Source organism: Typopeltis vanoorti, chromosome 21, assembly GCF_054136105.1.
Source record: "Typopeltis vanoorti isolate ZY-2024b chromosome 21, IOZ_Tvanoo_1.0, whole genome shotgun sequence".
Classification (NCBI taxonomy): Eukaryota; Metazoa; Arthropoda; class Arachnida; order Uropygi; family Thelyphonidae; genus Typopeltis; species Typopeltis vanoorti.
Window position 1 is genome coordinate 81,274,257 of NC_143569.1, and position 27,023 is coordinate 81,301,279.

Below are 27,023 nucleotides of genomic sequence, written 5' to 3' on the forward strand. Positions count from 1 at the left end.
CTAATATTCTTTCTAATAAAATTATCCTTTATAAAAATAACACTTTTTATTTTATATTTTTTTGTTTATTTAGACTATTTATATTTGGTCTTTATATACTGAAATAAACACAAAAACTTATTCTGATTATAAGACCATCGGTTTAATATACATATGTACAAGAACGTCGACTAGTTTCACTAGCACACTCTGTGTTTATCACCAGATGGCATAACTGTTGTTTTGTTTTGAGTATCAGTTGAAGTAATTATAGCAGTGCATGTAAAATTGTGTTGTTAGGCTCTTTTTCTGTTAAATTTATTTTAATCATATGGTTATTCATTTGGTAGTAACTAAGAATTTTTATTAAATTATTTATAAGTGTCTTATGAAGTTCTCTTGGATAACCGTACCTCACAAAGGATTTGACAAAATCCTTTTGCTTTTCTTTAGGATAGCTTTATAAATCAACATGCATAAACTTTGGGGGAAAAGCAGTCACGTACTGTTATAGAGTAGGTTGCATATCCCGGTAAGTCGGATGCATATAATTAAGAATATGGTATTTTCAACGTGTAGCTTGTTAACAGCTTCACTAATATGGATACTCGTTGATCGAAAGATTCGTTTTCAAATATTGTCATCGTGAAATTGTCCATTTAGCAGCAGTTTGTGTCGGGTGTAGGATAGGGATAACTTTTTTTGGCAGGATTATTAACATATCTTTCTGTACAGCTAAAATAATATTGCCATGAATGTATACGGGTAGATACACACATAAAAAGAGCAGAAACAAAAAAGTTGCCATAAGATAAACAGAGCAGTGCCTGTTCTTGAATTCATGCTGCTTGCACATACAATGTCCAGTGGCAATCCATTCCACTCTATGAAAAAAAATCTAGCCCTACTTACCCTCCCCACCCCTTCTTGATAGCATTCATTCCAAGCTTCCAAGAATGTCCTTGTGTTCTTTCCACACCTCCCATAAAATGAAAAATTCCATTTACTGAAATTCTGTATAACCCTTTCAGAAGTTTGTAAGTATTGAACATATCACCCATCCTTCTCCTGTTTGCTAGTGTCTGCGGCTAATAAATATATCATATCATACATCAATATATCATTTTTGATACTCTTCTTTGCACTCTCTCCACTTTATCAGAATCACTACAGAAAGCAGAAGACCAGACCTGCATGTAATAGTCCCAGTGAGGTCTTATGAAGGCCTTGTAAAGAGAAAAAATTCTTTTGCAGTTATTCTGAGTTGTATTTACAATTTTTGCTATATGACCCTGAACTTCAACTTCTTGTCTACTAAAACTCCAAGATCCCTAGCCAGATCAGTTTCTTCTAGCATAATCCCACCAATATATGTCATTGGATATCTGGTCACCAAAGTGCATGATCTTACATTTACTGACATTAAACTGACATCTATTTTCCAGTGCCCACAATTCCAGCTTATTCAAATCATTCTGCAAGTACTGCATATCAGCTGCATTCCTAATTACCCTGCCTATTTTTGCATCATCAGCAAATAGCTGTATGTCACCTATCAAATAACAGAGCAGTTCCTGAGTACTTATTATTATTAAGAGAGAGACCTCCAGGGAGTCAAGGACTCATGGAGGGAGGCCACATACCTCATGCATCAGTTATCATACCTGTGTGTTGAATTCATGCTGCTTGTCATTTTTGATACTCTCCTTTGCACTCTCTCCACTTTATCAAAATCACCACAGAAAGCAGAAAACCAGACTTGCATGTAACAGTCCAAGTGAGGCTTTCCCAATGTCATTAATGTACAGATTGAATAACAATGGACCAAGAACTGATCCTTGTGGTACACACCACTAGTTACCTTAAATCTTGCATACTCATATCCCCGATATACCAATTTTTGATATATCATTCAGCCATTCTCTTATCCATGCTAATATTTTATAATCCATACCCATATTCTCCAATTTATGCATGCTGTATTCTGTCAAAAGCTTAGCAAAATCCAAACGTATCATGGTGTATCCATTCCCCTTGTCTAGCTCAATGATAACATTATTATAGAATGTGAACAAGTTGCTAAAACATGACCTTCCCTTAGTAAACCCATGCTGTTCATTGCAAAGTAGAGATTCTCTCTGAACCCATTTCAGAATGTGAGCCCTAACCAACTCTTCCAAAATATTGAGCACTGTTCCTGAGATGATGATTGGTCTATATTTGGATATATCAGTCTTTACACCACCCTTGTGCAATGGAATTACCATACATCTTTCTACTCCTGCAGAATCTTCCCTGTTCTGAGACTCAAATTATATAGCCTGGTTTAAAGGAATTGTCAATTCAGCTGAACATTCTTTTACCACCTTTCTGATATCCCATCTAGCCCTATTGCTGAATTCTTATTCAGTTTGTATAACAGCTCTAATACCTCCTCTTTATACACCCAAGTTTCTTCATTCAGTGATGAGGTAGCAGTGAACTCAATGTTGCATACACCAGGTTCTTTTAGTAAATTGGGTACTCATTAGTTGAACAACCTTTTCTGCATTTGTCACCCTTGCACCATCTGCATTCAGTAGAGTTATTCTTTTATATTCATTCTTTCTTTTACTTGCAGCACATCAATAGAATTCTTTGAGGGTTATTAACTTGCAGAGCCAACTTCTTTTCAGACTTAGCTTTCCATACAACAGTTGATTTATGGCCTGCTGCTTATAATTTTCATAATGGACATCATCCTTATGCTGCACACGGTATTCCTTCCACATAATTCTTTTCTATGAATCTCTTGCACTGTCAATGTTCTTCCCATCCAGCAACCGACACCATTCTGCTGAACTCAATATATTCTTCAGTTGGTCATAATTTCCTGCTTTATAGTTCAGTATGTCTTTCTGAATGGAAAATATATAAACTTAGCCCCTTCCCAAGTGGGTACTGCATGATCACTGTCACCAACTGGAGGCAGAATAGTTAACATCTTTAACTGAAATGCCTTTGACACTATAATCAAATCTAACTCTTAGACCCTTAGTTCCATATGTCCCATGCTGCTTGAGAAAGTTCTTTTTGCATAACTCAATAAATTCAATTTCATTCTTCTTAGTAGATTTTACTGCTACTCAATCAATGTTTGGATAATTAAAGTCTCCATTATGATTACTGTTTTTACAGCCATAATCTTTGTTTGGTAATGCATTTGTTCATCACTAGCAACTGATCCACCAGGTCTATAACGACTGTATATTTGATCTTTTTAGATTCCATCTCACACCAGATGGCTTCAAACTCGCTGCCATATGAAAACAGTTACTACTATTACAGTCATAGTCTCAACTCTAACTAGATTCAAGTTATCTAATATCATTAGCAGCATGCTCTCTCTTCTCTATCGTTCCTAAAAATACTGTACCCTTTACGCTCAATATGAATTAGTATATCTCATTCTGATAGCCAGGTCTCACTAATGCCTACAATCTGAGGAGGTCCCAGCATATTGCTCAAGGTAACCAACTCAATCCCTTTTGTTTCTGATACCCCTCGCATTTGTATACAGACATAATAAGCTACCTGCATGTTTTTTTTTTTTTGCATACTCTTGTCTGTAGTCTGCGTGACACAGTTGGACAACTTGTAGATCTCTGTCCTTATCTAGTTCCTTACTTATACAGACATCTTCACACACATTTGATGGGTCTGAACCAGAGGAACATAAAGTTGAATTCATTATCTCCTCGTAATCATTCCCATGATAATGCTCATTCCTGTCATTAACACAGTTTCATAACATTATCATTCTTACACATGTATTCTCACCATTCCTCCCATTATAATTATCAGTTTCTCCACCCATGTTGTCACTTTATTACAAGGCTTCTTTATCCGATCTTCATTTATGCCCAAAGCAAAGGATGGTTTGTTTGCATGTATGGAAGAACTTTAGGATTGCATAAAAATATGTAGTTAAATGCCTTCTGCTTTCTCTTCTCCTCCATCCATAAAGTCCTATCTGTGTACAGCATAGCATGTTATCTCTGCCAGACTTGGAATAAAAAAAAATTAAAGTCTTTCCTTAATGGAAAGACTTTATAAAAAAAAATGTTGCAAGCTTAGGTCCACAAATCAAATTTAAAGAGATATTATTATTATATGACACCAAGGACTCATCTTGGAAGTGCACTCTTAACTCCACACAACTCACCGTCTCCTCTACTTAATTCTCCAACTACACACATTGATGATATTGTTACTATCAACACAAAACACCAAATACCACCCACCACACTTATGTGACGTTGCTAAATTTCCAGCATTTGTGTTAGTTTTTTTAATAACCAGTTGAACTGTCATGACTAGCACTCAAATGCAACCTCAGAATGGCATCCATAAAATGAGATGTTAATTAAAAAAAGCACCTTATAGCCTTCATTGCTTCAGCGATGATTCCAAATTGCCCACAAACAAAAATATGTCAAAATTATAAGCAAGAAACAGTCCTGTTTCTTGCTTATAATTGATATAATAACTTATAATTTATAGGGAGACAAGTTGATGATGTCTTACAATACCTAAGACAAAATATCTGCATATTAAATTTGAAATTTTATTTTGGTTCATGTGAGATTGTATAGTTATGGATATTCCACAGGTCTCATTATACAAGAAAGAAGTGTTAGAGTTGCAGAATTTCCTTTCCACACACAGTTAGTAGGACAATCACAAACATCTGTGCCCATAGTGGGATTTGAATCTTCAGCCTCTTGACTAGAGAGCAGATATACTAACCACTTCCACAATCAGGCTGGATATAGCTACTAGATAATCATTTGTCATCTTCTCAATGCTCTAGATCAGTTTTTAACCACCCCTTTTTCCAAATATATTGTCAGCTATACTTTTTTTGGTTATTTTCAAACCATAACCTCATATGTGTTTCCTTTTGTGTGTGTGTGTGTGTGTGTGAGATTTCTTTCACCTAGCAGTTTCGAGTCTTAAGTACTTCATTGATGCCAAACAAAATGACATGTGCGATTTCTCTATTCTATTTCTTTTGCATTAATGGAGTGGAAACAGCAATCGTATTATGGAAAGCCATCCTTACTGAAAGGTGAGTGGGTGGGGGTTTCATTGCTCATTCCATCCAAAACTCATAATAATCTAAGTCTTGGCTCTCCAGCAAGCATTCCAAAGCTGTTTAAGATAAAAATTTGGCATATCTGAAGTGGCTCAAATCAAAAATTTAGCTGTGTCATCCTACATATTGCAGTTCAACATTTTTATTTAAAAAAAAAACTAATCAAATACAAATCTGACTTTACAAAATGCAAAAAAATTAACTTCCAACTTAAACAGCATTCAAGTCTTCTGGTCCCTTGCTGAGGTTATTGGGTACAATTTCCTTCTGTATGCTTGTGCCTCTCTCTCTAGTGCAGAATGGATAAGGCACTTCCTATACTAGAAACAGCTTACTGTAGTTCTGCTGATCTTTTACAGGAAAGAAACAGGAGAACCTCCTGGTACAGATTGTATTCATTTCCTAATTTTGCTCAAAATTTTCACTCTAGAATTAATATCCATTCATTTGGTCTACATAAGCTGTCATACTCATCTGACTGCAAGAAAGCAATGGGAAAAAAAAGCTTATATCCTCCCCCCCCCACTTTTGCCCTTACCTGAATCTTCTCAAAAATAATGGAGAAAGTCATCAACAACCAACTTCCTCAGTATCTGCAAGGCCTGCTTAATAATTATTGATCACCATTATAGATTGCTCCATCACATCTGTACCCATCTTTGGACTCAACTGTACACAAGCTATGAAAAGTTTGAAGAAAACTGAGTAGCTGCTCTTCATATTTCAACATCTTTTACATGTTCCAACATATGTACCTCCTTGGAATGTCTGTCTCGTTTACTCAGCAAATGCCACAAGAATAGTGAAAAAATCTGGAAGTCCATAAAATTTACTGCTCTTATGGCATTTGTTATGCAGTCCAGACAAGATGTCCTACGGAGATTGGTATGTTGGAACATTTAACTTAATGTTAAAAAGAAAAAAGTATTCAACACAAAATACGAGGCTAATCTTCTTGAATGGCAGTCAGTCTCAATTAGAGTAATGTGGGCAAATATGAGAATGGGGAACTGGACAATGAGACTTATTTGTGCCTATAGTCCCACAAAAGGTTCTACTAAGGTAGAAGTGGAGGAATTTTTTGACGCTTTAGAAAAAGCAACTGACACAATGAAAAAGGAAAAGTTGGTCCTTGTTGGGGATCTAAATAGCAGAGTAGAAAATGATTGTGAGACATACAAAAATATTTTGGGAAAATTTGGAGAAAAGAGCAAAGCTAATAATAATGGCAAATATCTGTTGGATTTCTGCTCAGGACATGGACTGGTTATTACTAACATCATGTTCCAACATAAAAATGTGCACAAATTCACATGGAGAGAAGAGGCTAGGAATAAGAAAAGTCTCATTGACTATGTTATTGTTGATAGCGATGTTTTCTCCCTGGTGCAGGACACCAGAGTGTACAGAGGATTTGAAATTGGAAGTGGCACTATTTAGTCTTGAGCAGGACAAAATTGAATTTCATATTGAAAAGAATGCCATGTAAGAAGGTTTTAAAGCGAATAAAAGTTGAGCAGCTCTCAGATGTGAACTATTGTCTAAAATACAGAAAGATTATTGAAAAGAAAATGAGAGAGTTTGAGAACAGGAATCAAACCTTGGAGATTCAGTGGCAAACTGAAGAAAACATTGATTGATTCTGCCAGAGAGGCATGTGGTGAGGTTGTGTGCAAGGATAAAAAAATCAGAACTCCCTGGTGGACACAGGAAGTTAAAGAGGCAGTGAAGGGAAAGAAGAAAGCAAATCAAAAGTTCCTGGCAAATAAGTCAGCTTTTACTCTTACAGAATACAGAGACAAATGTAAGAAAGCTAAACAGTGTGTAAAACTAGCTAAACAAAAGTCATGGGAGGACTTTGGCAAGAATATAGAAAATAAATATCAAGAAGGTGGCAAAATATTCTGGAGGTTGTTGAAGAAGCTTAGGAATGGAGGAAAGAGTGCTGTAAAAGGAGTTAGAGATGATAAAGGTGACATGACAACAGTAGAAAAAGATATCCTTGAAGTATGGAGTAATTACTTTGAAAAACTGCTAAATGAAACAAGCAGTGATGACAGCACAGTGATAAAAAAACACTGACCAGGCATGCAGTCAGGAATACATATCCATACTTGAAGTAGAAAAAGCCATCAAAGGCTTGAAATGTGGAAAGGCAGCAGGAGTAGATGATATTCGATCAGAAATGCTGAAGTATGGTGGTATAAAAGTCTTACAGTGGCTGCACTGCATAGTTCAGAAAGCCTGGACAGAGGGACGAATTCCCGATGATTGGAGTAGAGCTCTCATAGTACCCATATATAAAAAGGGAAATAAAACTAAATGTGAGAATTACAGAGGTATTTCCCTACTGAGTGTTCCTGGCAAGATTTATGCAAGTATACTTGAGAAACGGTTGAGAAGAATTGTGGAAGAAAAGCTTGGTGAAGAACAAGCTGGATTCAGGCCAAATAGAGGCTGTCAGGATCAGATCTTCACTTTACAACAAATAGTCGAGAAAGCATGGGAATATAACAAAGATCTGTATTTAAGTTTTGTCGATTTGGAAAAGGCATATGACAAGGTGCCAAGAGAGAAGCTATTCAATACGCTGCAGTTATATAGTGTCAATGGGGCATTATATCAAGCAATACTTAGTCTTTATTTGAGTTGTAAGTCAGCAGTTAGAATTGAAGGAAGTACAGGAAGATGGTTTAATGTTAAATCCAGTGTGAGACAAGGATGTACATTATCCCCTCTGTTATTCATTATCTATATGGATCACATTATGAAGGAAAGTGGTATTAAACCTGATATCAAAATTGCAGATGTTAATGTCAGCTCTTTGCTTTATGCGGATGATGTTATACTTCTAAATAAATCTGCTACAAGTCTGCAAGATTCTCTGACTAAATTCAATTGCTGTTGTAATAGATATGGTATGAAGGTCAGCAATAAAAAGACAAAGATAATGAAAATAGGCAGAATCATTGAAAATGTCGACTGTGTTGTGAATGGACAACCTGTGGAACAAGTAAAACATTTCAGCTACTTAGGCACAATTTTTACTGAAGATGGTAAATTAAATATAGAAATAGACAACAGAATCAGCAAAGCTGGTATGGTGGGAATTTAATTGAATAAATTCATATGGAATAAGAGAGAAATTAGTCGGAACACTAAATTAGCTGTATACAAGACAGTATTCAAACCAGTTTTAACTTATGGATCTGAGAGCTGGGTCAGAAGTAAAATGCTTGACCAAAGACTAGAGACTGCAGATATGAGAGTCCTGAGAAAGATTAGAGGCATGAACAGATGGCATCAATGGCAATATCATATTAAAAACGAGGATATTAGGAAAGAACTTGACATTGTCAGCATCCAGGAATACGTTAGCAGAGCTAATCTGAGGTGTAATGGTCACTTAAACAGAATGGGCAAGGAAAGATTAGCAAAACAAGTGTTCTCTGCCAGGTTGGCAGGAAAACGACCCAGAGGAAGACCAAGATATAGGTGGATTGATACGGTACAAAGTGCCTTAGACGATAGAAATATAAGATCTGATAATGTTGGAGTCTTGACAAGTAACAGACTGATTTGGAGGAAAATTGTAGATAGGAAGTTAGTGATGATGTAATTTTTTCATGTAGCACTGTCATATCCTGTACGCCCCTTGAGAGTACGTGGCAGGAATTTGATGATGATGATGAAGAAAAGAAAACATAAATCAGGGTTAGGATTTCATACAACCAACATAGGCCACCAAACATTATGGCATATGTCATACAATGATCATAACTGTTATATAAGAAAATTTAAGGAAGGTGTTAAGAAATGCTGCATACCACTATAAGGCTTGCTACTACACCATGTAGGGTGCCCATTTATAAAAAATCTGACATTTGTGGACCATCCATGTGTCACATGTTATGCCACAAAACATGACAGCATTAACTAGCACTTGTTCCGTGATGTGCATATTGTTTAATTCAACTGCTTTCGCTCTGTTATATATATTAGGCAGTTGAAGTTTGTAATTTTTAATCATTTCCAGATTTTTAATCGATTTATATAAAACTTTTTCTCCTGGTAAGCCCAATAACTTATGAAACTAGTTGTTTTATCATTTTTTAATGCTAATTATTTTTGCTAAACATGTGATCACTATACCAGCATCTTAATGTGGAGGCCAACTTACCAAGCCACCATCTTATGCTGCTCTGCCTTCCACCTTTTGCAGTTGAGTCACCAGTTTCTTGTGATTGTCTTCAAATTTCTCCATCAGTGCTAAAGTACTACAGATTTCAGTACTTTTATCCACACATATATTCATGATCTCTTATTCATTTCAAATCCTATCCATGGTTTTGCTGATGACAGTACTTGCCATTTTTTTTCTTAATTTGACACTTTATAATAATGAAATGATCCAAGCTGCAAGATTTTCCATGACTAGTGTCGTTTTCCAGTGGAGTGAGGGAAATCTGCCAGCTTCACTGCTACCAGAACACAAATTCTTATCTTTATTTATTATTTTTTTTTTTTCATAAAGAAGATTTCACCTCACCTTTAATAATATCTAGCTCTCCAGACAAGATCAGAACTCTCTTATACTGACTTACCCTGACATAAATATATCATATCCATATCATCCTCTGTTTCCGAAAAATGAATTGAGAATCTTTTTTCTTTTTAAGTCATCCTTGTGGAAGACTTTCTGGTAAATGGTTTTATGCTCCATTCTTCCTGTAAAGCGTTATTAAATTCCTTTGGAATTTAATAATGCTTTACAGGAAGAATGGAGCATAAAACCATTTACTTTAGTAAATAGTTTATTTTAGCCATAAAACTATTTATTTTAGCCATTTCCTACTTCTTTGTTTCAGTTCATCCTACAGATGTCTAGTTCGGGTTGGAGCTTTGTCCTTGTCACTGTGTTATTTCAATATTATTCTCTTCAAACCATGTTTGCAGTCATTGTTTTGGGAAGTGGAGCATTATCGTGTTGCAAAGTTTTGGTTATTATAAATTTGCAATAATGGTGCACATGCACGATTGTTCAAAACATCAGCATAGAAACTAGCAATTATGATTCCATGTGTTATGACCAATGGAACTAATCCAGATTGCAAGAAGTAATCCTACAACACTGCATTGCCACCTCTAAACTATATCATTTAGATAACACATGTAGGCACATCATTTTCCAAGTATTCTCCATATGCAACTGGAAGAGCATAGCATCCTCATCTATCATCTACCAAAATCTGAACCCTGGAGACTGAAAATTGCACACCCTGAACCATGCCAATTGAAATTGTGTTTGCTGCCAATGAAAAATTGTAGACTGAAGCTTTCTTTTTTTCATGGAAGCACAAGGTTGCTGGTGGATATTTGAATTTCCAAACACAGAAATTCTCTAGGATCTGATAATGAGACCAAGCAACCAGTCTTATCAGAAAGTTAACTCCTCTCAATCAATATTTTATGCCTGCTCAGTGTTGTCTGTGGGCTTGATTTCTGCATAATAGGATACATGTCCCAAATGTTGAGGCACTGTTTCTCTCTCTGTCTCACTTATTGTTCAGTATATGACTGAAATGAGTTCTCAGTGAACTTCTGATCTCTTTTAGAGGCCATAAAAATATGTAGCCATATTTATTTTCCTACATTCAGAGGCAATATCCCATGACATTTGGTAGGATGTTGTACATATAGTCAGTGGTGCACCCAGGGAGGGGGGGGACAAGGGGACCTGACACCCCCCCCAAAAAAAAAAAGAAAAAGGAAATAAACACTAGAAAATTTTCCAAAAATCATTTCCTAATTAAAATTCATTTTTTTATCTATGTTGTATCTTCTATTTCTATACTACTTATCATGTATTAGCGATCACTGCAGATGCTCAGTCATAGGTCGTATGCAATGCGTAGTGTGTATTCGTAAATCATCTACTCAACTCCCCCCACCACCACCACCCCAAGATTAAATCCTGAGTGTGCCACTGCATATAGTTTATACAAAAGCCACTGTATATGTTTAATAACTTTTGGTTTGGTAATGTACATAACATTTTCCATACTGAAAGTATCCTATGATATGAAAAACTTCAGATGCTTCAGTTGTGCAAATGTGAATGAACCGTAATACCCTTTGATTGGAAAGACTTGGCTCAAATCCCATCTAGGATATGAGGAAGATTTTCAGCTCAAAATGAATTAACTGGTCTCATATGAAGGTAAAGTAACAGGAAGGATTCCCATCCCTTCTTAATATAATACAAATCAATAACAATGCTAATGAAAGGGTAGACAAGTTGATAAGAAAAAATGTGTTTCTTGGAGACTGCATTCCTTATAAACCACTGGACTATGATCCCACCAATTCTCAAAAGAATTGGTGGGATCATATTTAAAAGGCTTCTTAAAAATATCACTTCTCCTGAAAGAGTTAAAAAAACTCAAGCTATTTGTCTCCCCCGCTGATATACAGATTACCAAATATTCATGAATCCAACAACCCTTTCCATCCCATACTTGATGCTACTGATTCTAGAAGCATTTTTTAGTACTTTTAAAGTGTCAGGAAGAGGGATATTGGTAAAAAGAGAGGTGGTCAGCTTTGTATGGTGTAAGCTTTGAATTTTTAATTTTTAATTTATGAAGAATGACCTTTAAGTAGAGTTAAGTTAGCCAAACAGTGAGTTAAATCTTTAATCCCACTTACAGGTCATTCTTCATCTTACATTAAAAATTTCCACTCGCTTCAAATCGATTGCATGGTAAGCTTTGAATGTCACCTCTCTTTTTACCAATATCCTTCTTTCTGACACTTTAAAGTACTAAATAATGTTTTCCCCTCCTGATATTATTGATCTTTTAAATTTTATTATTCATTCTGGCTCCTTCACCTGGAAGGATACCATTTATAAGCAGATTGAGAGCAAAGCCATGGGCTCTCCCCCTCTAGCCATTGTTATATGGAGCATTTTGAAAAACATGCTCTTGATACTGCTATTCTCGAATTTTCTATCTGGCTAAGGTACAGTGATGTGTTCTCTATTTGGCCACATGGCTGAGACATATTGGACTCCTTCCTCCTCCATTTCAATAGACAGCACCTGCAAAATCCACTTCACTATAGAAAACAAAAATAATAATAGTCTGCCTTTTCTAAATACTTTATTTATTTATCAGACCTTCTTGTCCAGTGGTTATAATGCCAAAAGATTAACAAATTAATTGTTTCTCCCAAGTCCTCACTTCCTATGCATTGAATACCTTGCACAGAATCAAATGGAAGAAAATCACTATGCTTCACCACATCAAATACAAATTTGAAAGACTTTTTTATATAATCAGCAGCAGACTTAAAAAACCAACCTAATCTTAAATATGGTTGTATTAAACTTCCCACGATTTGGGAAACTTTAACCCTCCTACCCAACAGCTAAGGCTAGCCAACAGCAACCATAGAGGGCACCACTCATAGGACTTTAGGGGCTTTGTCTAATTTTTTCCACTTATTGTTTTTTGCATTTTTGTGTGTGTTTTTACAATTTTAATATCGTTTCCCTGACAATGTCTTGACTCAGTGCCGGCCTGTCACAAAATGCTGGCCTGGCTGGCCGAATGGTTTGCGTATCTGCTCTCCAGCCAAAAGGCTGCAGGTTCGAGTCCTGCTGGGCATGGATGTTTGTGATTGTCTGTAGTAAAACCAGTGGTGGTGGTGGTTGGCAGTAGATGGCGTTGGTGTAGTTGCAGTCAGTTGGTGGAGACAGAGCTGTAGAGCAGGTGCTCTCCCTCGATGAGTCTTTGGACTCCCTGGAAGTGTCTAGTAATAATAATAATAAAATATAGAATTGATTAAAATGTTTAATTATTTATTTGTGTTGCTTTTATTCCATTAAGCCTTATAATCAATGTGAAACAGTATTCTAAGATTTTAAAATTTGTAGGATACAGGTGAGAAGTAGTCTTGGGTGAAAAAGAATATTATTATTATTATTTAGGCCTCCAAGGAGTCCTAAACAACAACCATACTCATCGCGGGAGGAAATACGTCTATCAAGACTCATTGTGGGAGGTCCCTCCTAGGAAACACAGTCTATCATACCATTCCTTAAACTCATTGACCGTTCTTGCTCTCACCACTCTATCAGGCAATGCATTCCACTGTTCAACCACCCTCCATGCAAAGAAACCACTCCTCACCTTCTTGCTCACAGTTTCCTTTTGTAACTTCCAGGGATGGCTCCTTGTCATTACTCCTTCCTGCTGTTCAAACCTCAAGACTACATTTTGCTGCATTAAACCGATACCCCATTCATTTGCCCATCTGTCTAGCTTATTCAAATCCTCTTGCAGGACTACAACATCTGCACTATTACTAATAACCCTTCCCAGCTTCACATCATCCACAAACAACTGAACATCCCCCCTGTAATCCACTGACAATGTCATTGATATAAAGGTTAAACAATATAGGTCCCAGTACTGAGCCCTGTGGGATCCCACTTGTAACCCTCTGCCTCCTTGAAACTTCCCCACTATACACAACTCTCTGATACCTATCGGACAGCCAATCCTGTATCCAGTTGACCATCCTGACATCCAAACCCATGTGCTGCAACTTAAATATCAGCTTATCGAGAAGCAGGCAAAATAGCCGTAAATATAATAATCAGCTTATCATGTGGCACCCTGTCAAATGCCTTCTCTAAATCCAAGAAAATGGTAGTATATGCCTTTCCCTGATCTGCTGCTCTTGTAACTTTATTATAAAAGGCTAGCATATTACTAAAACAAGAGTGCCCCCTCACAAATCCATGTTGACTCTCACAGATAACATTACCCTCATCTGCCCAATGTTGTATACGGTCCCTAATTAATTTCTCCAAGATCTTAACAACTACTGATGACACACAAACTGGCCTATAATTAGACACTTCCAGCTTGCTACTGCCCTTATGCAATGGTACTATCTTACCTTCCTTCCATTCCCTGGACACCTTTCCCATAGCCAGACTTTCATTGAAAAGCCAGGTCAAAGGAGCTGTCAATTCCTTAGCACATTCTCTCAAAACTCGTTGTGAAATACCATCCAGTCCCAATGTTTTCTTTGCATTCTTTCAAAGAAAGAATGCAAAGAAAACCTTACTTGTCAAGAACCTACCAGTTTTTTTTATTATTATTTATTTTATTTTTATTTTTTTTTATAACTGATATATCCTGATAAGTCGATTAAAGTCAAAGTGGTCAGTGGTACTCTATCATTATTTCGAGGATATTTTCTTTGTGTAGAAACATCATGCTTTCTTTGAAGCTGAGAAGACTATGAATGTGTGTTTGTGTCAGAAAAGGATTAAGGATATGCTAAACCAAAAAATTAAATATGATTTTGCAAGAGACAAGTTCATTAATTAGCATGTTTCTGTTGCATGTTGAAATATGTACCTGCTCGCCAATCAACAGGCTGCGGGTTCGAATCCCACTACAGCCATGGTTGTTTGTGATTATCTTTAGGTGGGAGATGAATTTCATTGCTTGGTGTGAGAGACTACTGCTTCACTTATTGGAGGCCTGAAGTGGCTTGAAAAAAAAAAAATTCATTCATTTGGTCTCTAGAGCTTGGTTTCTGGACTAGGCAAAAATATCTTTATATAATTAATAAAAAAAAAAATTTGAAAACTTTTTATCCAACAATGGTACAAATGTATTATAGATTTACTGATAACCTTTCATGGGTAAAAAAAATAATAATATATATATATATGTGCTTGACAAATTATGCAAAAATCCTACTCGACACACACAAAAAACCTTACTTGTCAAGAACCTACCATTTTTTTTTTTAACTGATATATCCTGATAAGTCAATTAAAGTCAAAGTGATCAGTGGTACTGTATCATTATTTCAAGGATATTTTCTTTGTGTAGAACCATTCCAAGAAGGAGAAGTCAAGAAATAATAAGAAAAAGAACATTGATTTTTTAGAAAATATAATTTGTTATATTAATTTTTGTTACTAGAATTGCCCTTTATGTTATGCATATTTCTGTGTTTTCTTAAAGTTAAAAAAAAAGATTTTTATTTAGAAAGTTATTTTTTATTATTAGTATGATTATTATCTGACCACCATGAAGTCAGAGATTCATTGTGGGATGTACACGCTATTGCATATAATGCTCATCCAACCATGCCTTAAACTGAGTCAATGTGTCTACATTCATGTCATACTCAGGTAATGCATTTCACTCACCAACCACTCTCCATCCAAAGAACCTGCTCCTCACCCCTCTGCTCATGCCCTCCTTATACAGTTTCCAGTGGTGTCATCTTGTTCTACCATCCCCCCTCCCATTTTATGAAAAATCTTTTCCATGTCAACCTGATAACAGCCCCTGACTAGTTTGTATGGCTCAGTCATATCTCCCTCTTCCTCCTATTCACAAGACTTTGAAACTTACATTCTCTCAGTCTGTCTTCATACTCCACATTCCAAAGACCATTTACCACCTTTGTGAATCTTCTCTAGACCCTTTTTAATATATCCTCGTCACCATGAAAACCTGGTGACCAAATCTGCACAATAATCCATATCACCTCTTTACTTCTGCATGTCAGGGTCCTCTGTATCATTGTCACTATTCGATGTGATGTCTTCACATGTGTATTAAATTAAAACAAAAATCGATTTTGTTCAATCTGCAGCTACTCACTAGCTGGCAAAATCTACTTGCTGTGGGTGAGGGTATGTATACAATGGTCAGTCTGGTGTAACTGACCATGTAAAGAGGAAGTGTATATCAGTAACATTCCAAAGTGAGTTATTACAAAAGTGGCATCCTATGATAGTGCCAGTTGAAAAGTCACTGAGCTCTTCAGTACAGCCCATTTTACTGTTAATGTTTGTCTGTGAAGATTGCAAGACCATGTTCTTCCTTTTATGTGTATGAGCCATGGTCGCAATGTATATACTTGAAAATAGGTATGTTACTTGTGTGTAATTACACTAATCATTAAATATGAAATCACATAGCCCTGTGACTGTATCATCTGGCTTTTGAATACTACATTCGAGTATCCTCAGTTATAAATCATTTGTAGTGGTTGATATAAAGTTATTTTATCATTGAACAATACTTTGCATTGTTTTATTTAAAATTAAAATAATAACAATGCTTTACTACATCAAAAAAAGTTGACATTTTGGCAGCATTAATGACTAACATTCGGTTGTGGCAGACACAGAAAGAGGGGTTGCAGATGTTGCCTTTGTCTGCCCCAAGTTTTTCTACTCTGGAAGACAAGTTGATAGAGCAAATAAGACTGGAAATTGTGCAACTTGCAAAATCTGTTGTGGGAATAAAAGAATTCAAAACCTTATGGACAGTAATTTTATGAAGTGACATGGTCTCTCAGTTCACTAACAAATGATATTATGCAGCATTTTTCAGATGACCACAAGAAAAAACTCCTGGAGTTTCATCATTTTATCATCCATTTAAGAAAGAAATCCAGCTATGAGCTCACACAGATTAGTAATGCAGATTAGATGCCCCTTACAGCTGAAGATAACGTGTATCATGATGGCAACAGTAATGAATCTGACACAGCAACGATGACTTTGCAGGATTTGTTAGAGATGAGTAAAGGATTTACACCAGATAGCATTTAATTGCCAGTTTAAAGAACTGATTTATTGAAAAAGATATTGAAATTCGGTGGAACCTTGTTATACACTGAGTTTTTTAGCCGGCCTGGTTGGCCAAGTGGTTAACATATCCGCTCTACAGCCAAAAGGCTGTGGGTTCGAATTCTGCCATGGACATGGATGTTTGTGATTGTCTGTGAAAATACTGGTGGTAGTGGACAGTAGATAGCATTGGTGTAGATGAGGTTGAGTGGTGGAGACGACGAGTTGTAGAGTAGGTGCCCTCCCTCGATAAGTCTTTGGACTCCCTGGAGGTGTCAAATAATAATTATATACTTGTTTCTGGAACTCTACCATTTGATGCTTAATGACACACCTGAACATGATAGTGTATGATATTTAAATTTTATTGTGAGCATTACTGTTGATTATATTATATATTTTATATTAAATAAAAAAGTAACATTCGTTAAGTTAATAAAGTAACACTTTTAGTTTAAAAATGAATGTTCAGTTTAATCATGGGCCACTAATGTGCAGCCTTTGTACAATATATATATATATATATATAGCTTCTCCCAACCAGGCTAATCTCATTTTCCTGCAGTGACCTGTTTATACACAAATGAAGCTCTGGCAAGCATTGCTATCAAAAAAGCATATCTTTTCTAGTTGGAGGAAATGCCAAAGATGGTAGCTGAACTGGTGAAATAACACTGCTTGGTTTATTGGAGGTCTGAAGTGACTTATGTTTGATCTGCATGACTGCTGAGAGGTAGTTACTTTAAACAGCATGTAATGAAACATCATGAGGTTTGAGAGTGCTGGATCCAACAATCATTCTATAACCAAGGTAACTGCTTCACTTCTACTCAGGAGAATGATCATGCAGTCTTGAGCTGGGGTGGATAAGTATGTAGAATTTTCAGTTAAGAAGAGATGTATATTTGGAGCCATAATGCCAGTGATTATAACAAACCTAGGAAGCAACTCAGAGTAGTGCCATGGTGTAAGAAACTGCAGAGCTGGAAAATTGTCCAAGGAATGTTTTGAGGAAACAGTATCAGACTGCATATCCAGGGTTAGGAGAATAAATCAGGTGGGAGTAAAATAGATGTGTGTAGCATCATTATGCAGGCGTTTAAAAAAATAGTGATGAAATAGTGAATTACTGTGATTCACTAATTTTAGCTGCTTCTGTTACCTACTTCCATCTGCATTTATTAAATTTATCTTTCCAATGTCATTCTATAATTACTTACCACATAACAAAAGAAATCTTTGGAGTTTCCTTTGAATTTGGCTAATTTCCTCGAAATCTAATTTTGTTTAGCCTTACTTTTTTCACTTCTTTGGGACACTACCAGTGCTGAGACTCAAACAGCCTGGTCAGGGCATTGCCAATTCTCTTGCATTTTCTTATACCACATATTTGATAGCATCAGGAATACAGTGTGTATCGTTTAGGTGAAGACATTGTTCCTGATGCTATCAAATATGTGGTATGAGAAAGTGCAAGAGAATTGTCAATGCCCTGACCAGGCTGTTTTAGTCTCAGCACTGGTAGTGTCCCAAAAAAGTGAAAAAAGAACAAGATAATTCTGTCATATACAGAAGTCTTCAAGAGAGAAGTGAAAATTTTTAGACTGTTCAGTATCTCAAAAAAGTTGCTTAGCTAGAATTCAGGAATGCCGGATAGTGATATGATATTCATTTGGGTGTATGTGGTGGGGGAGGAAGAGGGGGAATAGTAGGACATTGTGGAAGCAGGTTGTGCCTTAGTAAAATAGCTACATTAAGATATTGCTGGATTTTTCAAAGACACATGGCAGGATGTTGCATGGAAATCTCATACACTAGTGTCCAAAAGCTAAGGATGAGCTACTTTTTTACCTGTATATGAAAAATTTTCATGACTACAGCCAAATATGGATATAAATTTATTGCCGCATATTAATAAATTATATTATATAAAAAAGGTGTTATAAATTTCATCCAAATCAAATTGATACATTTTTGGCAAAAGTTACAAATTTTCTGAGGATTAGTTAAGGAATTAATGTACAGTGCTTACAAAAAACTATGTGGAGAGACATTTCAGTATAGAATATGTCCACCCCGAACTGCGATGCAGCTCTCACAGCGTTGTACCATGCTAACACACCAAGTAATTCGGGAATTGTTGAGGCAAACTGGCCGGCTCCTCCTTCAGAACAAGGATAAGACCTTGTTTGCTTTCTGGAGGGGAATTTTGAGCAGCAATGCAACTCCCTGTTGCATCCCAAACGTGTTCTGTGTGGTTGAGATTTGGGGAGCATGCTGGCCACTCAATTCGATTAATATCCTCAGTCTCCAGAAGTATCTACACTGCTTGTGTACAATGTTGTGTGGCATTATCATCCATAAAAATGAATTCTTCACATACAGCACCATGAAGCAATCAAACATGATGGTGAAGGACTGTTGCAATATCATTCACCAGTCATAGTCCCTTTTTCCAGCACTTGTAGCTTGGTGCATCCATTAAGCATGATGCCTCCCCACACCATGACCCCAGTACTACCATATCTATCTCTTTCGAGAACATTCTTGCGATGATAAGCAGTACCACTTTCAAGCCAGATCAAGTGTCGACTAGAATCAGAGGAATGACTAAAATTACTCCCATCTGTAAAGAGTACTTTAGCTCATTGGCATCTTGTTCAGTTTATAGATACAAAACCATTGAAAATGTCCTCTACGATAAGCTGTGGATAAAGGGATGCAAACTACTGTCCCTTTGGGGCATATAGGCCTACTTGTTGCAGATGTCTTGCCATAGTTTGTCGAGATATCCACATACCTGTTCTCTTGAATGGAGCTGACTTACAAATTTACCTACTGTATGTCGATTATATTTTCCTGTTATAACCAAAAATCTGTCTCCATGCTCTGTGGTAGAGTGAGGGCAATCTCAAATATCTGGAATACATTCCATTGGCTTGAAATGCTGCCCAGAGCCTCGATACAGTACTATAAGCACTATGTGAGATTCCAGACTCTGGTCATATCAGTAATTCTGCTACCTTTTTGGAGTTTTCCAATAATTCTTCCCTGCATGAAATCATCTAGATAATTTCATCAGGGATAGCTGATAGGCAGACATCAGTATGTTGAAGCAGAACCATGATGAAGGCAGGTGAATAATGGTGTGCTCAAAGAGGGTGTACTTCAGCTACTGATTTTTAATTTGTACTTTAATAATATTGGAAATGATTTTTTCAAATAATCTTGCAAAGTGATTTGAATGGACTGATTATGGACAAAGGATGGTTGCCAGTTCAGTGTGGTAAAGTGAAAGGCTATGCACTTTGGGTTGAAAAGGTTATACACTGAGTATTACATTGATAGAATTGTCCTGAATGAAATTGATAAGATCAGAAATTTGAAGTTCAGAGGGCATATTACAGAAAAAAGGGGCAAAGTGATTCCTCCTTTATAAACCTTTAATACAACCACTTTGTGGACTACTATATTTATATTTAGTTGCATGTGTAGTAGTTCAAATGGGTGTGAGGAAGGAATAAAAAAGATGGGGGGGGGGGTTAACAAGATAGTGAGATCTGTGGAATGCCTCCCATAAGGATAGATATAGATTGAAACTTTGTTGGTTGCAGAATTTACCATAGGTGAAAAAGAGGTGTGTGTGATAGAAAGGATAATGATAAAAAAAAAAAAAAAGTTATCTAGGTAGATAACTATATATAGGTATTGTATAGGTAGATGTAGAAGGAATTTTTTTATTACATATGAATTATTACATAAGACAAAGCACCAGGTAACAGATTGATTTGGAGGAAAATTGTAGATAGGAAGTTGGTAATGATATAAATTTTTCATGTAGTACTATCATATCCTGTACACCCCTGTCATATCCTGTACATGTCAGGAATTTGATGATGATGACAAAGGGCCATCCATGGAAGTTGTACAATATCATAATTAACTAGGTCAGGTGGACTAGTTTTTTTGTTTGGCAAGTGGTGAATGATTAAAATGGATTGCCAGAGGTGCTTGTGAGTGCCTTGTCTTTGAAAGTTTAAGGGAAAATATAATAACTATTACGTGAAGTTAGTGTAGGTCTTCTGAGATGAGTTGCAACACATTTCAATCATCCCACACTATGTGAAAAATGTACTTCTCGCTCTTTTGTCCACCACCACTCTTATCCTACTTCCAAGATGATCTACTGCTCTCTCTCTCTGCATATAATCACTTTCATATTAATCCAATAAAATCGTTTCACCAACTTAAGTCTCTCTCATATCATTTTTTTTTTATTTGTTTTGTCTCTCTCTCTCTCTACTAAACTGCAATTTACATTTTCTCAACCACTTCCCATAATCAACATCCCATTGCATTTGTTCATCTTTGGACTCTTTTTAGAGTTTCAGGTTCACAAGTGACCAAATCTCAGCATATCTAATTTCTACTTCTCAGCATCCTCTTATCATAGTAATAATGCACTGTATATGCTTGCAACTCTTGAATTGAAGCCTTTGGCTCTTCATTATAATTAATACTTGTAACATATACTTTAAACTCCACATATGTCTGCCATCCCCAAACATTATCCACCTCCTGGACCACAGTTTTACATGCCATGTATCTGTAAAGATACATGCCATGTATCTTTACACTTTTGCACTCCAGAGTACAAAACTTTGCACCTTAGTAACATTAACAGCATCCCCCTCTCTTATCTTCATGCTAAACCATGTACTCCATATACCAAATGAGGTTAGACACATTTCAAGGTTGCTCACATTCCAAGTATTGTTCATGCACAAACATCACTTTTGAATGTCCATTGTATTATTTACTGACTCCATAAAAGTCATGAAGTCAGTCAGACTAACATCCTCTGATTCTGATATGTGTGTGTACAGAAGCTCTCAGAACTAGAAGCACTGTTTTCTAGTTCTGTGTGGAATCACTGTTCAGTGATTCCACACAGAACTAGAAGACAGTGCTTCCCTGTCAGAATGTATTCCCCCCCTCCTCACTGTTCAGTGAATAGAGTAATGTAATGTTAGTCTTGTAATGTGGAAGTGCCATGTTTGATATGTACCTCTTGATCTGGAGAAGGATCAGATCTGATCAGAAATTTGTAATTTGCAGCTTGCCATGTTTTTGCCTAATTTAGACTAACATCCTCTGATTCTGATGTGTGTGTGTACAAGTGCACAGCTTATCTTCTAATTAAGAAAGAAATGGTGAAGAGATGGGATTCAAGATGAATGATCTTCATTTTTAATCATTGTATCTGGTTTGACTGAATTGAATTGGGAGGGAAGCAGCACTTTCATGTAAGTGCATGCTGATAGCATGAGAAAGTTGAAACCTGTTAACATTGGATTTAGAGACCTGCAGGTTATACTGTTTAGAAAAGAGGTGGGATGAGGGGGACTGCTTCAAAAAGAGAAAAATTTGTTTTGTGAGTTTGCAGTTAAGGAGTGGTGAATAAATGCTGAAGCATTTTAAAAGATTTAAAGAAGAATGAGGGAATTACCAATAACATTTCTAATGAAGCATAACTGAGTAAATGCAAGCACCCAAAACTGAACATTTTCATGATAGCGAATTGATGAGAGATGGGTCATTAATCAACCAATTTGCTCTTCTCTGCTGATTATTTAAGCATGTTTAGGGACTGTTGTTCACGAGAGGTCTGAAGAGACAACAGTGCTGTGTGTGTGTGCGTGCACGTGGGCAAGTGATCAGAGATAAGAAAGGAATCTGTTAATGTGTTTCTTGAAGAGTTGGAAGTTGTATATTTTGTTGAAAAACAATAGGAAAATTGTTCCAAAGGACAGAAATATATGGAATAGAGGAAAAGGATGAGAAAATAGTTTTTGGTGAGTCTGGAAATGAACAGTATATGGATGCTGACCAGCAGCATCCTATGATTATAAGAGAAGTTTAAGAAATGGTGGTGTCCAGTTGAGTAAAGTATCATCCATGGAAATACCTGTAGAAAAGACATAATGCAAAAACAGAGCATCTATGGGAAAGCAGTTGGAGGGAATCAGTGAAAGAACACCTATTAAGTGAGTAGCTCTTTCTGGATACAATCTTGTGTCTGAGGGAGGTTATCCAAGGTTCAAGAGCGATGTTCTAAGATTGGACAGCTTTGGGATTTATAAAGTGTTTAGAGTTGGGTAGGAGAGAAGTAATTGTTAGAATGAAAAAAAGAATACAACACTTTTTGGAGACTGAATAGGACATGGTGTGTTTATGCCAAGATAGGTGAGATGTGAAAGTCACCCCCAAAAAAAATGGTTTTGGAAATAAATCGGGATTCTATTTTGGTAGCATTAGAATTGTCAACCCATTCGAGAGTGCTTGGGATTAGTGTTTAAGGCATTGGCCATAGATCTTGAAACTCGAGTCATTTGAGTACTACAAAGGTTTTGCAAATGGCAAAGAGGGTTGGAATATACTATCATCAGCAAAGCTATGAATAGGATTGGACATTATTATTACTATTACATAACACCTGTAAGGAGTCCAAGGACTCATTGTGGAGAGCACTCTACTCTACACCACTACACACACACATCTCACTCTCTGAATACTAATCCTCCAATTATACACAACCCACCATCTCCACTATTTAATTCTCCAACTACGCTACACCAACTACTCCTGGCACGTGTTGGTTAAAGAACATCATTGATGTGTAGGAAAAAGAGTGTAGGTGACACAGAGCCTTTGGATACTCTAGTGCTGGTGGAAATCAGATGAGAATTCATTCATAGCATGCTATCCACCATGACATGCAGTAAATGATCAAAGAGAGAGAGAGAGCTGGCAATCCACTCATAAAGGGTAGGAGGAAGATCATAAGATAGTGGCTTGGAACAAAGAAGACTGCAGTACCATGTTTGATCATATGGCTTGGAAATATCAAGAGTGGCCACATGTGATTCTCAACATCTTTCTGTGGTCTGTGTCCAAAGGTGTGGGATAAGGTTGGCCATGAGATCTGGCATAGAACAAAGATGGCAGAACTCATATTGGTAATAACTAATTAACTAGTGGGTCTTCAGGTAGTGAAGAAGCTAGTTGTTGATAACATTCTCTATCACTTTTGAGAGCATTGAGACGAGGGCAATGGGGCGATAATTTGATGGCTAATTTATCTCCTTTTTAACAGGCTGGGTAAAAGCTTGCTTCCATGCTGTTGGACAGATGTCATATGAGTAGGACAGCGTGTAAATTATTATTGTACAGGTGCCTCCATGGAGTCTGAAGACTCATCGTGGGAGACCCAAACTATCCACACTATCTTACCTCTTCTTGGACTCATCAACAAAGCACTCACAACTGACTCTGGCAACCCATTCCACTCATTCACAACTCTCTAAGCAAAAAATCTAGTCCTCGTATCCCTACTAACTACACCTTTATTTAACTTCCAGGGATGATCCCCTTGTCTGGCCTCTCCAACCAAGTGCTGAAACATTTCCCCTGCATCAATTCTATAAAACCCTTGAAGCAACTTATCATATCCCCTGCTTTTCTCCTATCAACCAACTTCTGCAATCCACACCCTCAATCTGTCTTCATAGGGAATTTTCCACAAACAGTGGTCTGTGGAAAAAAGACTTGAGCACAGTAATCCAGATGTGGACAATATCAAGGCCTTATAAAGAGGAATAACAACTTCCTTATCTCTACTTGATAATGTGTTCTTCACTAGTCAAGTAATCTTATGGGCAACCTTAGCAGTATGTCTTCTAAACTTTAACTTTCTGTCTACCACAACCACTAAATCTCTAGCTTCCTCTATTTTGTGGAGTACAGTGCCGTCATACATACTCTTTTTTATCCCAAAATGCATAACTTGACATTTCTCCACATTGAACCGACACAAATTCTCTTTTACCCATACTGACAGCCTATTTAAATCATCCAGCAAGCTTTCCACATCACCTTGATCAATCAACTATTACTCTACCTAATTTCATCATCACCTGCATGATTGGCCGAGCGGTTAGCGTATCCGCTCTCCAGCCAAGCTGCAGGTTTGAATCCCGTCGTGGGCATGGATGTTTGTGATTGTTGGTGAAAATCTAGTGGTGGTGATGGTTGGTAGATAATGATGGTGGTTGCGGTTAGTGGAGACAGAGAGTTGTAGAGTAGGTGCCCTCTCTCTCGATAAGTCTTTGGACTCCTGAAGTGTCATGTAATAGTAATAATAATCAGCAAAAGGGGATTGGATTAGGTATTGAAGAGTTCTGAAGGCAAATTGCAAAGGTAGTGAAGACAACACAGGCTATTGCTTATGGTGAAGATGAGATAAACAAGTAGAAAGATGTTTGTTTGCTAAAGCCAGTTGGTTTTGATCAGATCTTTTATCTAGACTACTGTGCAGAGGTGTAGTTATGTGTTTTTGGGATGAAATGGAAATCTTAGAAAGGGTAGGTGATAATGGTAATTTTAGCGCTGTGGAATGCGAGGTTTTTTTTTGGGGGGGAAGGGGGGCATAATCCCAGATATGAGATTATGGCCAAAAAGCTAAGGATATATGGCCAGTGTATATTCTGTTTTTCAATTGTCTGTTCTTCTAGGATTGAGGCATATGACTTAAACATTATTTAGAGTAGATTACCAGATATCTGTTAACAAATAGACATGTAAGGTTAGTTGGTTGTTTGGGATTTATGGCCAAAGCAACTAAGGCAGAGGCCAGTATGTCATGTCTGTAAATTGTCTGTAAATTCTGTTTTTTTTTGCAGGATGAAAAGCCCAAGTTTCTGGGAGGAGAAACCCTGCCACCATATGAAATCAGTTAACTTGCTTTCATGTGAAAAATCCTCATAAAAGTTCTTTGAATTCTAGACAGGATTCAAACCTAAGTCTTTCCAGTCAAAAGGCATTGTTGATACTGACTTACCTATGGATGTGCTCAGTATGCAGGATAGAGACATGCTGAAAAGATAAAAAAAAATTATGATTTTCTTTTATCTTGTAAGTTTACTTCCAAGATAAATCAGAGTGAGAGATTTTTCAAATGTGCAAGAAGTATGAACGAGAGGCTATTTCTGAAAGCTCTATAAAAGTATGATAAGTGCATGTGTAGAAGTTGTTTTTTGCACTGAGAGTTGGGGTGATTGTAACGACTGCTCTCACACCAAAGTGTGGCTTGGTGCATGAGAGCAAGGACCGTGAATAAGGTATTATGTAATTGGCATCCTGAGGTTTAGCACGAATCTGCTGTGATGGACTTTTGGAGTATGATACAGTAATATCTAATTTTTAATGATGGAACTTAATTTTTATTGGTTGCTCATTAATGAAATTTTTGTCCTGTCTTACTGCTGCCCATTTGTAGACATCGACAACCAAGGACAGAATATCCTGGTGATTTTGAACTAGGAGCCAATGCCAAGTGAAATGGGATAATGGCAAGGACTAAAAAGAAGAACAGCTTAATTTTTCCATCATCAGAGATCACCTAACTGGAATTTTATTGTTTTGTTAGTTTGATATCAGCTGAAAACAGCAAAATTAAAATTAGTAATTGTTGGAAGTTTTTCCACTTGGTTATACTGTAAATTAAAGATACCAAGAAAGTATATACTTGTTTTAATCCTTTATCCAAGTGCAAGCAAACAAAGTTTGCACCTGAACTATTTTCAGGACCGGGACAACTCATATAAAGAAGCTAAGACTTCACATCACTTGCCTTAGTATCCCATAATGCAAAGCAGATCTCCTTGCAGACATGTATAATGCTATGCATTATGGGAAGGGTCACTACCCAGACTGGTTTCAACCTTTATTGAGGTCTCATCAGTGGGAGCCAGACCCAGAGGTTGATACTAAGTTGAATTAATGCAGGTCATATTTTCATATATGAGTAACCAAAAGGTGTCACACCTTATTATTAAAATACTCTGGATTAGAGAAATTACAGATTAGTTTGCTTACACTTGGATAAAGGATTAAACCAAGTATATAATTTCTTAGTATCTTTAATTTATAAAAGGTTGGTCGATTGGTAGAGCCTCTGCTACTAATGGCTCAGTTAAGTAAGTTTGAGCGCGGTTAGTAGTTGGAAGGGGACAAGTCATTCGATGCTGTTGGCACACTCTCCCTCGATGAGTCTTTGGACTTCCTGGAGGTGTCAAATAATAATAATAATAATAATAATAAAAATTAGTAATTGGGTAATCATTTCATTTAAAGTATTGCTATTTTTGAAAAGTAGGATAAAATTAT

The 27,023-nt window shown here is 36.7% G+C and overlaps 1 protein-coding gene across 2 annotated transcripts in view; it reads left to right on the forward strand.

The window, feature by feature from the left end:
• Nucleotides 1–253: 253 nt before the first annotated feature.
• Nucleotides 254–27,023, forward strand: part of Cp110 (Centriolar coiled coil protein 110kDa) — a 148,048-nt gene continuing 121,278 nt past the window's right edge. For both annotated transcript variants that reach the window (XM_090411265.1, XM_090411264.1), the window contains exon 1: nucleotides 254–511. The gene's annotated coding sequence lies outside the window, so the exon portion shown is untranslated. The remainder of the gene's footprint in view (nucleotides 512–27,023) is intronic.